Here is a 14,595-nt window from a genome sequence, read left to right as displayed (position 1 = left end):
AAACAACATAATACCTGGTGTAAGAGCAGAGAAAACAGTTTAAAGTGCATGTTTCGCTCAACACGGAGCCACTCAAAGTCCATTTTGTTTCGCTCACAGCTGGCGGCATTAAAGTGCGAGGAGTGTGGCAGCATTCACTACAGGAGCAGCAGATTTTAGATATATACATATATAGATATAATACATACTATGTACTATATATATAAGAAATAATATATATGTATATAATTAGATACGTAGGAAAAGTAATAATAAGGTAAACGTTATGAGAAATAGCAGCAGTATATTGCACGAGCAGCATTTTGATATATACATATATAGATATAATACATGCTATGTACTATAAAAGATATTAATATATATGTATATAATTAGATACGAGAAAACTAAAGCAACTAAAGCAGCATTTTGATATATACATATATAGATATAATACATATAATACATATAATACTCATTCTAGGGCTAGAAATATTTATTCATCTCCAGAAAGGTGTACAGACAGACAAACAGACAGACAGACAAACAGACACTCAGACGCACAAATATTTCTTCGTCTCCAGAAAGGTGTACAGACAAACAGACAGACACACGTTACTTGCCTCCTTGCTGTTGTAGAGTCGATGAGGTAAAAACTCTCTCGTAAAACTCTCGTAACAGACTTTGCCAATCGAACTCAGGACCTTCTGACTGTGAGGCAACAGCTCTACCACTGAGTGCCCCTCCCAGGTACTGGGAGAGCTGATGTTAAGGCTGAGCGATTTATAGATGACATCATCAGTGATGTCACAAAACTGATGACATCACTGATGACATCATCAGTGATGTCACAATGCACAATTGCTCAAGTGACATCACTGATGACATCAGTTATGACATCATCATAAGTGTTTGTTTTTTCCCAGGATGTTGAGGGCATGTCCTACCGTTCCCCAGGATGGCGAAGGCATCGGTGCTGTCGGCTATACATGAGAGCAGAATTCAAAATATTGTCAAAAGTTCAATTTTTGAGATAGCATTCTGAAATTTTACACACTTCAACTACTGTGAAGTGTGTGGTACTACACACTTAGAGCATCTCTATACCAGAGATGTCACAAGTCATTATACATATCTTTAGGCTACTAAATATATTTGGATATCATATGGTATCAAAATATAGCCTAAAGAGCCTCCAGGAACCTTAATTCAAATTGGGTTCTTTGAGGAACCATATTCATACTGCGTAAAAAGTAAAGGTTCTTGCAGGCACCTCTGAGAGCATTGAGGAGCATTGAGGAACTTCAGAGTTCTTGGGGGAACCCAGCTTCACTTTCCATCTTCAAAAAGAAGAAGAAAAAATCTATGGAAAAATGGCCCACAGACACTGTCATTTACACACACACACACACACACACACACACACACACACACACACACACACACACACACACACACACACACACACACACACACACACACACACACACACACAGACACACACACACACACACACACACACACACACACACACACACACACACACACACACACACACAGACACAGACACAGACACAGACACTGACACTGTCATTTACTGCCAGTTATTTTCTCCCAGTTCACACCAGCAGAGCCACAGTAGACTATTACACAATCAACAGAACCCACTGGATCCAGAGCGATCCAGTCTGGTGCGGTCTGGTGCCGGATGACGACCTCTTACATCACACACACACGCACGCACGCACGCACGCACGCACGCACGCACGCACGCACACACACACACACACACACACACACACACACACACACACACACACACACACACACACACACACACACACTCACTCACTCACTCACTCACACCCCCTAAATGTACACCTGGATAAACGCACCGCCTGCACGGCCTCAAGGTGGGGGGTGGCTGTGAATATATGGCTATCAGCCAGATCCAGCTAGTTGGCTATGAATCTCCAGACAGGCTGTTTGTTTTCTCTGCACTGTGGCATATTATGGGCGTAGGTTGCGATGACCTAAACAGCGTGTTTTGAAAGGAACTTAATTCCTGTCGCTTAACCCGGTGGAGAGAAAGAGGAGAAGGTCCTGAGAGAGTGTGAAAATGTGTGCGTCACATTTCTGGGGGAGTTTCAATCCGGTGGCGAGTGGAAAAGGGAGAGAGAGCGTAGGGAGGGGAACTAGGCCGAGCGTTTAGAGTGTTCAGTGGGAGGCAGCTACGTCGGGTACAGCTCCATTCCACTTTGAGGGTGGAGGGGGGCATGGTGTTCCTGTTCCAGCCCCAGAAGGCCCATCCAGTGCAGGAACCTCTGTGTTTTCTTAAGACTTTTCCTCTCTTCGGTTTCACTAGTTCGGCGTTTTACATAGGAGGTGGAGAGAGGCAAAGCAGTTAGCACACAGAGCAAGGCATGATTTGAATATTCCCTGTGCTGCTGGTGGTTTATGAGCTTAGAGAACACAGTTAGACAAATACAGGGTGATGTCCATTTCTGTTCTCAAACACTCTGACTCAATCCTAATTGAAAGTCAGAGTTGCAGGAAAAAAAGGAAGAAAAGGGGACAACTGCGATTAAATGTCTTTCACATTTCACACACACGCACGCACACACACACACACACACACCCACACACACACACACACACACACACACACACACACACACACACACACACACACACACACACACACACACAGTGTTGTACTCCACGTAAATGTCATGCTAATGTGTTTATGAGTCACAGTCCTAACAGAAAGCTCTCAGTGACCCAGATCTCCTCGTGATGAGAGGGGAATGTAAGCATGCGTTCGCAGCATTTCCTGCTCCAAACTAAACTGAATCTATATGTTTGGCTCAGAGCAGAGTGTGTTGGAGTCAACTGTAAACCACACATATATTAGTACATATAGTAGTAGACAGTAAGTCATAAATAAGACACCGACCTATCCCACCCCCCAAGCCATAGAGCGAAGGCCTCAGTCTGATTTAAAGTGAGCATGTGCGGGGCCATCTATAGGTCTCTCTCTCTCTGTCCCATGTGCCGCTGTGGGTGCATATATACTGGAATACCCCAGGGCAGACGCACGTCTGGCAGATTAGGCCGACCATCATAGGAAACGTCTGTGGTGGGACTCCTGACCGACTTCACATGACCTGATTGAGCAGTGAGAGAGAGAGAGCGAGCGAGAGAGAGAGAGAGAGAGAGAGACACGCCCCACTTCATATGCTCCAATGTCCAGGGCGATGCCCAGGGGCTGATTACCTCTTCGCTCAAAGCTGCTGACCCCCCCCCCCACACACACACACACACACACACACACACACTCAACCAAATAAGCCTCCCCCCCCCCACCCCCCTGAAAAAAACCACTCACTTCATGTAATCAAGTGGAATCACATTCCATAGCATTGACCCCCCCCCCCCCTCCCCCGCTGAACTAGGAAGGACATTTAGGGGCCAGAGGCAACAGCTCCTGTCCAGACACATCCAGCCAACAGAATGCAGGAGAGGAAATTGGGGTTTACTGATGCTGTGTCTCTTAAGATGGATAAACAACATAGTAGAGAACTTACATGTTTTTGGAGCATGCTGCTGTACCGTACTGGTAACACTTTACAATAAGGGAACATTAATTAACAGTTATTTAATGCTCAGTAAGCATGAACTAACCTGCTTAAGGGTTAATAAGCATTAACTAAGGCTCAATTAGCAGCATTGACCATCAGCTTGCTCTAACATTAACCTCTGTGATTTCATGCCTCAACCCAAACACAATACCTTAGTTAACATGAACACTGTTAGTAAATTATTACTAGACAGAGTAGTTCACTGTTAATTAAGGGTTAGTTACCTTAATGAATGAATGTACCCTTATTGTAAAGTGTTACCACTGTATTTTGAGTTGAGGAACATCATCATCAACTCTTTATTGACAGACACATAAGGTCCAATAAGAAGACACACAAGCAAAAAACACTACATTTAAAACACAAAAAAATAAAACAATCAGAACACTAAAGTAAGGCACTATACCAGTGTTTCCAAATGCACGATTTGTATTTCACACTACTGAAACTGGGTTGAGTCAGCAGCATGATAATCAAATTATGAGATACATTCAAACGACAAATAAACTTAAACGTCAGATTTCTCAGAAGAGCATGAAAAGTGCACACTCCTACTTCACAAAACAATTGACTGGCACTCGACCATCTGGGTTTTCTAAGTAGAACCCTCATACAATCATTATAAGCAACCTGCAGCTTTTTAATGCTTGTCTGCTTATATTTTACCCACAAGGGGGCAGTATACAGAGGAGTGCAGTAAGCTCTGAACAAGTTTATCTTGACATCATTAGAACAAAAGTAGAACTTCTTCCTCAACATGTTGGCTTGAGCATACAGCATACGCCTCTGCCTGTATAGATCATCATCATCACTCAGTTGGTCAGTAATGATGTGACCCAAATACTTTGTTCTATCACACACTGTCAGAACCTGACCTGACAGATAGAATGAAGGAAAAGAAAGGTCCTTGCCCTCTCTTGTTCTACAGATCATGATGACACTCTTTTTAGCATTATATTTCACATCACATTTTACACCATAATCAGAACATATATTCAGCAGCTGTTGAAACCCAGCACTGCTAGGAGACAGGATGAAAAAACAGGAGAGCATGCACATCTACGAGAAGTCAGGTGCTGGACAAATGAATAATAATTAGAAAAACAAATAGAGTCCGCACACTGGATTTTAAGGCTCCTGGTCAATTTATTACGTTTCGATCCCAAGGATCTTCGTCAGAATGAAAGGTGAAAGGAGACAGGATGGTCAAATCATCTGCATACATAAAATGATTTATCAGAGTGTTACCAAGCACACATCCCGTTCTACAGTTGCTGAGCTGTACAGAGAGGTCATTCATGTAGAGATTGAAGAGGGCCGGGGAGAGAATCCCCCCCTGTCGGACCCCATTCCCAACCTTAAAAGGTGCAGAGACGTTATCGCCCCATCGAATCTGCATGCTCTGGTTAGTATACCAGTATGACAAAATTCTAATAATATTACCAGGCACGCCCCTCTCTTTCAACTTTGAAAACAGTTTCTGATGGTTGACTCTATCAAATGCTTTTGACGCATCAATAAATCCAACTAAAACTGATGAATTCTTACCTTTATACATACCAATCACTTCTTTCAATGCATAGATACAAAGGTCAGTACCATGCTTAGCTTTAAAACCAAACTGATTGTCAGTAGTGATAAGAAAAGAGCTTAAACGATCTAATAAAATTCTCTCTAAAACCTTAGAAATTATGCTAGCAAGTGCAATAGGCCTATAGTTGTCCATGCTCCCCACCTTACCTGCCTTGTCCTTGATGACCGGCACCAGTGTGACGGACAGCATGGAGTCAGGCAGCAGCCCGTGTGACATCAGGCCTGTAAAACAGATGGCAAGCAGGACACAAACCCTGGGGCTGGCATGTTTTAGAATCTAAAATCATCTAAAATTTAGATGCTCCGCAGTGATATGATCAAGGCCGCTGGCTTTGTTATCAGCCAGCTGAGATATTGCCTGAAGCACCTCACTCGCAGTGACTCCAACAGCCTCACTATTGGGGATGCTGCCTATATTAAAAGGGTCACTTTTGACACAATTAAAAAGTGCAGAGTAGTGCTGCCTCCATATCTCAGCTATGTTATCAGCTCCAGCTACACCCTCAATTGTGCATCAGCGTACTGCCTCGGTTCAATGCTTTCACCTCTTTCCAGAAGCCAGTTACATTGCAGCCAAGGAGTTTCCCAGCAAATGAGTCTGCTCTCATAGTATGCTCATGCCGAGTGATAAATCGATATGGCAGATTTGTACCTAGCATGTGTGAGCTTCTTACGGTCGAGACTGACCCATGTCTAGGTCTGCCTGCCAGAACCCAATCGCTGAAAGCCTCCTTAGCTGCAGTGTAATGCGCAAGAACATGTTTGTTCCAGCCTGGCTTTCCACTGGATGTCCTGTTAGAGTGTGTAACATAAGGGCTGCTGGCCTCACACAGGGTTTTGACTATGCCGTCATACATAGCACAGAACAGAAGAGGTACCACTTCACTAAAGGTAAATGCGACTTTAGCTGCTTGCATGATAAGTGATGATGGCATGTGGGATATTGCAGTAGAAGTTGGGTGGAGTAGGAGGTGATGCTGCACGGGGAGTTCCCGGTGCACCTTCCCCCAATCTGTTGTTGTCCCTCAAATTGGGCGTAATGGCAGCAGGGCGAGGGGGTGAACCTGTGACACATCCTTCCTCCTGTGGGGGTCAATCTCGGGTGTGTGTGTGTGTGTGTGTGAGTGAGACTTGTGTGTGTGTGTGTGTGTGTGAGAGACATGTGTGTGTGTGTGTGTGTGACGTGTGTGTGTGTGTGTGTGAGAGACGTGTGTGTGTGTGTGAGACATGTCTTTGTGTGTGTGTGTTTGTGTGTGTGTGTGTGTGTGTGTGACATGTGTGTGTGTGTGTGTGTGTGTGTGAGACATGTGTGTGTGTGTGTGTGTGTGTGTGTGTGTGTGTGTGTGTGTGACAGAGGTCACAGGAAGCATAGCACAGCAGGATTTCCTCCCTCACTTTGGTTTGATATCCAGCTCCACATCTCCACCTCTTTCCCGGCGCCATCAGATCGGAGGGCAAATGTGATGGGATTTGGTTTTTAGATCCAAGGCCTCCATATGAGTGGAGTCTTTATCTGGCCGGTCTGCTGCCGCGCACAAAGGCAGCAGTGTATGTCCAAGAACGTGCCGTGTAGGGCAAGGAAAGCCGCGCGCGCGATTCCTCTCTCATAACCAGGTGTCAACTCGAACCTCCTCACCCTGCAGGAATTTCCCCTCTGATCATATTGCAAATTCTCTAGCTTTACAAAGGTTTTTACAATCGCTGACAAGCATGTCATCCTGTTCTACTCGGACTCTGCCGTTATGAAATGAAAAGAAAATGACCCGTGTGAGTGATTATTATCAATGGAGAGATTCTGTGCAATCTGGACCCTGAGTACCGGGCCGTCACTCTGACGACACACGGGAGAACAGGGAACACAGGATATAGAGGATGGGAACGATCACATGAGGCACTGAGACGATGGTAGCGGGGAACGCGTGACCGTCCCACCAGACGTCACCAGCTGAACTGCTTAATAACCTCTCTGCAGGATATGAATTGAAGTGGATTTGCAAAGTGCTGACACCCCCCCGCCCCCCCTCTCTCCCGGCACCAAATGTCCCCAGCAAACTTCCCAACCAGTCAACCCCATGCCGGTGCCCCTGTGTAAAATCATCAGGGGTTGCCAAGGCAACTGCAAATTCTCCATCTGAGAAAAGCTTCCCTGTCCGCCCCCCTTCCTGGAAAAAGGAGCATTTTGCTTCTGTGGGATTTGCCACAGGGAAATATTTTGAATAGGGTTAACACAGAGGACTGATCTATAGATGGAGGATAAGTCGCGTTATCTTTACCCTGTTGTCTGCCAAACACCATTTGTGCCCTCAGAAAAAGAGGGTGTAGGATAAAGCTGATGGCACAGTGTTTCAGCCTTTGGCATTCATGGCAGCAGCAGCAGCAGCAGCAGCTCGCATGCGTTTTATTTGATGGTGTGTGAAAGAGTGATAAGCATATTGCAAACGGATATGGCAGGGCTTCAATCAAACCTGCAATGCAGTATTCTTGATGTATGTACAGTATAACTCTCTTGCACACACATGATTCACCAATGTTTGACAATGTGTCTGTGTGAAATGTTGCATGTGGTTCATTTGGCTTCATTTGACTGTGAATTTCCCTATTGGAGCCAGTCCATTAGTGATATCACCTCTATCCAGGTTGGATTAAAGACCGACCTTCTAGTCCACAAATAGCACACGGACTTGTAGGCTACTCATCTGAATGGCACATTCAGCTCACCTGAAGTGTGTGTAAGTTCAGATGTGCTCTTCTGTGTTTTATGTTCTGGGAGTCTGACTGAGTCTCCTCCCCCCCAAAAGATTTTATACATTGTTTTTCATAAAACATTGTCAAATCAAAATTCTCAAACCTCATAAACCTGTTATTGAAGGCTCTGGCAGACTCAATATGGAGCTGTCTTTGCTTTGTTTAGTCAAGAAAGTTGAGTTTGAGTGTTGCTCTGCTCATTATATGATCTGAAACTCATAGTAGACTGTAAATCCCAGAGCTACCCAATTTGGTGGATAGATTTCAAATCTCTCCCACTATAGGCCAAATAAAACATTGTACCAAATCCAATCAGCCAGATGGCAGTATAACAAGCTACTTTACATTTAGCCAATAACTCCTGATGGTACCAAATCAAACACCGTTTCCTGATGTCCATTGCACATCCTGGTTTTTGTTTTATAATTTTGTTCATGACAGTTTTTCCACCATTCTGAAATGTATGCAAAAGCATATCTCGCAAAGTTTGTCCAATCGGCAGGAAATTTTGCGCTCGGCATACATGGACTTCCTACATTACAGCTATTCAACAGCATTTTGAAAATCTAAAGTGTGTAAAGCTGTGACAAGTTGAGACCAAAGTTGTACAGAGGCATCATTTTTATTATGCTAAAAGCGAGAGCAACAATATGTAGGATAAATTCATTATATTAATTAAATTATTGTTTGGGGTGGGCTTCAACATGTGTCAGACCATAGGTCGTGCTCCATAGAACCCCCATCAAATCAATCTTGTAAAAACACCACTAATTTTTACACAATGCATATTTCAGCTGTCTACATTCTGGTGAATTTGAGCACAATTGAAGCTGTTCAAACCTAAAGATTTAGTGCCAGAGCAATAAAAAACATCCCATAGGAATTTGCCAAGGCATTCCAATGTGTGTCAGATTGCATTTGCTCTCCCTTGACAAATAGGGTTTTTCATCTCAGTAGGACTACCTGTGTACATACAGGACAAAGAAACATAAATAATAAACCTTGTAGCTAGAATCGACTTGGTTATTGGTGTGAGTGTAGGGAGGCTTGGAAGGTTTTAAAATGTAATCCGATACAAAATTACTAATTACCTTTTAAAAATGTTAATCAGTAACATAATCTAAGTATCACAATATTAAAGTAATGTAACTGATTACTTTCAGATTACTTCTGAACAAATCTCCTGCATTTGTCTCCTGGAGGCCACGGGCATGCTCCTCCTCAAAGAGCTCTTGCAGACCTGATGTGTTGGTTAAAGCAGGTTTTCAGTCAATCTATCTTGTGTTGCCTGATAATACAGTTAAAAATAACAGAATGTCAGCTGGTGCAACTGGCTGCAGACTATTATTTCACAAACTAAGTGCAATCTTGATTGCATGATTTTTTCTGTAACTGTAAGGCATTAGTTCGTTTTTTTTCTCCTACTTTTTGTAATGTGATTACATAATCACATAATCCCATTACATGTAATCTGTTACTCCCCAGGCCTGAGTGTAGGAAACCTCTTTATTTAAAGACTGTTGGGCTCTGAGGGATTGCCAGAGAGATAGACCTGTCTGCCTCCCCCTCTCAGGGGTCTCCCCTCATTGTTTGTTATTTGCTTAACAAACGGCATCAGACCATTTCCAGTATTGTGACAAGTTGTCCATCAGCCTGACTGGCAGCTATTCGTGCATTTCTAAATGACACGCATTAATATTCCAAGTCCATGCGTAGAGAATGGATTACTGCTGCTAAATGTAATCAAACATTAATCTACTGTATTGCAGCTCTGATGCATTAGTCTGTAAACTGTGATTGCGTATGATCAGTATGAGCTTGAAGTGGATGCTGCGGTTTCCAACTGCTTTTGCAGCAGCCAGGGAAAGATAATGAGAATATATAGGTCCTCTTTATGCTTTATTTAAATAGACCGGATCTGGACCTTCAATTTGCATAGTGCTAACCGGGAAGCAGAGGCATATGCAAAGCCTTAACAAAGCTGAGATCAGGTGCTGAGATGCGCTCCAGCTACACCGACCTCCAAACTGAATCAAAGGAGTGGGGGAGAAGAGGGGGAGCAGGAGAGAGAGAGAGAGACAGAGAGAGAGATGAGAGGAGGAGGGAGATTTGTGGTGTTATATTTACTCTAGCCAACATGTGGGAGTGAAATGGGTCATATATACGAGCAAAAGAGCATTCAAATCCGCATCTATTTTATGAGGTGTTAGTATGATGGCCTTTTACTGTTTTCATGATGTATCATTTTTTATTGTGGTTCTTTTATTTTGTAGGCTACATCCCAGCTGTCATTTACTGGAGAGTGTTGTATTGCACACAACAGCAAAAATCAGCTATAGAACATTTGATTTATTGGCATTATGCATTACAGTGATTGGAATGGTAAGTAATATTTCCGCTCGACTATCACAAAAACTGAAAATATTACCGCTGTTGTATGAGTAGAAATAATGAATAAATTGCAAAGAGGTATTAAAGGAGTTCAGTTGGTGACGTTTGGAGGGATGGTCATGTGATCACTAAGGGTGGGAATCACCAGATGCCCCACGATATGATATTCAGGATCAGGATCAGGATCAGGATATACTTTATTGTCCCTGAGAGGAAATTTGTCTTGGACAACAGTACTACATACAGCTGCATCATAAAAAAGAAGAAGACAACACAAATGACAAAATAACATAACAGGAACAACAAAGGTCTACACATTTTTTCGTGAAGAAATGCACCTGACATGTGAAGTGCATGGAATTGTATTGCAACTGACCCGTCAAAGAAAAAGACCCATAAAATAAAGAATTGCACTGAGGATAAAAGATGACATGTGCAAAGAAATGGGCGGGAGACTAGATAAAGTGACCTATGCTACTGTGCAAAAGTGGCTTACAAATTAAAACAAATGGTAATAAAAGCAATTTGATAATAAAACCAATAAAATAGTAAGACCACAGCATGATCACGTTTAAGAAAAATGATAAAGTGCATTATTGAGATGAAAATTTAAAATAATAATAGAATAAAATAATAAAATAATAAAAAGGTTCAAATAGAAAATTATAAAACAGATCCCATAAGTTTTTAGAATGTTAGATTAGGCAGGTTGTTTGTTCAGGAGCGCGATTGATGTTGGGAGGAAGGAGAGCTTGTAGCGGTTGGACTTGTACCTACATGCTCTGTATCGCCTTCCAGAAGGTAAGAGTTCATATTCTGAGAATAGAATATGAGAGGAGTCATCCAGAATGCGATGAGACTGCTTGATCACAGCTTCCTCAAAGATTGATTGAAGGGATGGGTAGTTTTTTTATTCCTATCACCTTCATAGCGGCTTTCACCATCCTTTCCAGCTTGGATTTACTTTGGATGGTGAGGGAGCCGAACCAGGAAGCTAAGCCATATCTGATCAGGCTACCGAGGACGGCATTGTAGAAAGTTAGCATGTTTGTGCTGCTCACTCCAAACAATCGTATTATCACTATACGGTACTTATTATCACGATACAATAGTATTGCGATATTGTGATATGCTGGTATTGCGATATTGCAATATATTGCAATTTACTACCTTTTTTCAACTGCAAATTAAGTAGCCAAAGGAAAAGACTTGGTCAACATCTGCTTTATCTAATGAAATTTTTTTTCCAGTCTGTTCATCTCACTTCAATCATTTTTACTGCAGCAAAATGGCATTGTCAAGCAGACAGACTGACCAACACTGTCATAAAAGCCTGTCAAAATGTTGCATGCACTTGACAATTTATATGATAAAGTATCGCGATACTTGGCATTCGTGCAATACTTTATATTGCCACACAAAATATCGCAATACTATGCTGTATCGATCGACACCCCCCCCCACCCACCCCTAGTGATCAGTGGACGATGTCGATGTGATGTTTCAGCTTCTATTTTGCTCTGCATGTGCAGTCATACTGTCATAGTGTCCAGATTGCACATAATTGATAATCATTCACATTCATCAGATTCAGATTCTGTAATTTTCATTTCATGATGGCAGAGCCAGTACAGAGGCGCAGCTTGTTAACAGGCAATGCAGACAATTGCTTTGGGGCCCCAAGCCATTAGGGGGCCCCCGATGGCTGAGAAACTTTACTCCACAGCAGTGACCGCAACTCCCTCCCCATAAACAACCAATGGACAATTTGCAATGACATTGAAACCTCCCTAAAGAGGCCCCATGTCATTCCCGTCATACTCGTATGTTTCATGTACATTATCTTGAATTGAAAGTGAAACATAAGGCGCTTTCACATCGGCCTTGAAAGCCGCAAAATGCACAGAAAATAGGATCCGCGCCTCCGATGTGAAAGTTCTGAATGCGCGTTGGTGGGTAATTGTTGTACGCCTTTCTTTCCGCCAGCAGACCTTGTCACAGCGCCGGATTACCAGGTAACCCGCCTCCACTTGAAAGCGTCGGAGCAGCAAGCCGGAATGGTGTGAATGGTCAGCTCATTCATAAAAAATTACAGGGGAAATCACCTCATGCAGCAAGAAAGTGCATGAGTGAAAGTAAAAAAAGTAACCTATACAATCATGACTGCAGGGACGCCAGGAGGAATGCTCCGTGCCTGTAAGTAGGTTAGGCTTTATGCTCAAACGATGTTGACATTAGTAGGTAAAATTAACGGATATAATAATTCAGAGGACAGACTATAGCTGTCTGTCGAAACCAGCTCTGTGCATTCCCTTACAAAAACTACTAACGTTATAGTAGTCTATAGGCTACTATTCCCCCGACGAATGTTATGCAGACTGCAGCTGTTTGATATGCGGGCGTCGTCTTTCAGAACGGCCCCTAATTAGGCTACTTGATGGGAATAATTTGCTTTACAAAAAACTGGAACCAAAAGATAAGAATTAGCCTTGTAGCCTACCTAATAGGCTACATGATGGTGTGTCTGTGATGCATAAAGTCGATCAGGTGAATATTGAAAGCCTTGTTACCATGCATGTGGACAACACTTTCGTGTTTTATCTGATCCTTAACAAGCGCAGCTTTATCAGCTTATCCTTAACAACCGCAGCTGCACCTCGTTGGCTGGCATACATGAGCGATGTTTGGTTGTTGAATGAATTCGTTCATCATACAGTAGGCTAGGCTACACTAACCTATGAAAATATTCATTTGGGCGAGGAGCTGAGTGAAAATGCCTCCGCTCGCCTTTCAATCCGGGAGGGGTGGATGTCGCCTGAAAGCACACCGCAGGACGGGAATGTGGCCGTGCTGCTTGGCTCTGTGTGAAAGCAATTTCTGTGGCGAGGCTGCTGGCTTTGCAGGCCTTCTGAACTGCAATTCTGCACGATCTGTGTGTGAAAGAGCCTATCCACCTTATTTTTGGCGGCCATTTTGCCTTACGTTAAGTATGGGTTCTATTTCCGGTGTAACCAATTTAGATAACCCCCCAGCCCCCGAAAAAAAACCGTCTATGAGGATTTTCCCCTTTTACAGCAGAGCCATTCTGCTCTACAGCCGTGTCGTTCGGGTGCTGGGATAACGTAATGCATTGTGGGTAGTCGGCTACTAACTGTGGCTAATGTTAGCGGCTAGCTAGCTATGTTACATGGCAGTAAAACGCCACCAAATTGATTTAACTTTTAACCATTTCGAGTAACACACATTTCGAGTTTCCATACGGACCTCCAGCGTTGGTTAGTTGTTTATAACGTGACTATATTTATAACTTTTATAACGGACTCCAGCTTCCGGTTTATAATTCGGGTCTGCAGCCAGAGTATAACAAAGGAAATGGCAAGCGGCAACAATGAGTCACGTTAAACCGGACCTTGTACCCACGCTTCTTTTTTACAGTGGGGCATTCAAAAATAAGGTGGATACATTCAGGAGAATGTATATGTGAATCATGCATGTTTGACAGGAATGATTCAGTCATTCACTTTCACTTTCAATTCAAGAGAATGTGAATCCTACCTGTCAAACTTGCATGATTCATGTACTTTCTCTTGAATTGAAAGTGAAAGAACGCTGGTTGGAAGGGGCCCCTTGGAATTTTGGGCCCTGACTCTAGAATCACCACTGAGCCAGTATAACAGAATGACATGCGTGTATTGTTTGTAAGCGATTGTAAAACCTTTGTAAAGCTAGAATGCAATATGATTAGAAGGGAAACTCCTGACCTCCTCTGGTGAGATTTTTTTTTACTATCATAAGGATCTATGTGGTTCTCACTATGGGGGACAGAAGAACTATATTCAATTCTACACCAATATCCTCATATTGGGGTCAGAGGAAAATTACTGATAAATTATTACCTTGGCTTATATGAGTCAGGGCGCACAGCCTCCTCCGGGGCACCGCGTGTGACTAGACAGACACCTCCCACTTAGCCAAGACTCACTTCCATCACAAACCGTGACTGACAGACACCACCACCCATTTAGCCAATTTTAACTAAGAAGATTTGAAGACAAAACAGATACAATTAACGAATAGGAGTAGCCGTGTTGAACTCTATGACTTGAAGTAAAATCCATGTCAAATTCTAAAACATGAAGCAACCCATTTAAATCATTGTAGGGGGGTAAAAAATGACTAAAAGGCAAAGAGAAATGAGACAGTAGGATTAGCAGTAGGCTAGAGCAGTGGTTCTCAAATGGGGGTC

This window comes from Poromitra crassiceps (assembly GCF_964638095.1).
Source record: "Poromitra crassiceps genome assembly, chromosome: 13".
Taxonomy (NCBI): Eukaryota; Metazoa; Chordata; class Actinopteri; order Beryciformes; family Melamphaidae; genus Poromitra; species Poromitra crassiceps.
Note: the sequence above shows the minus strand (reverse complement) of the source record.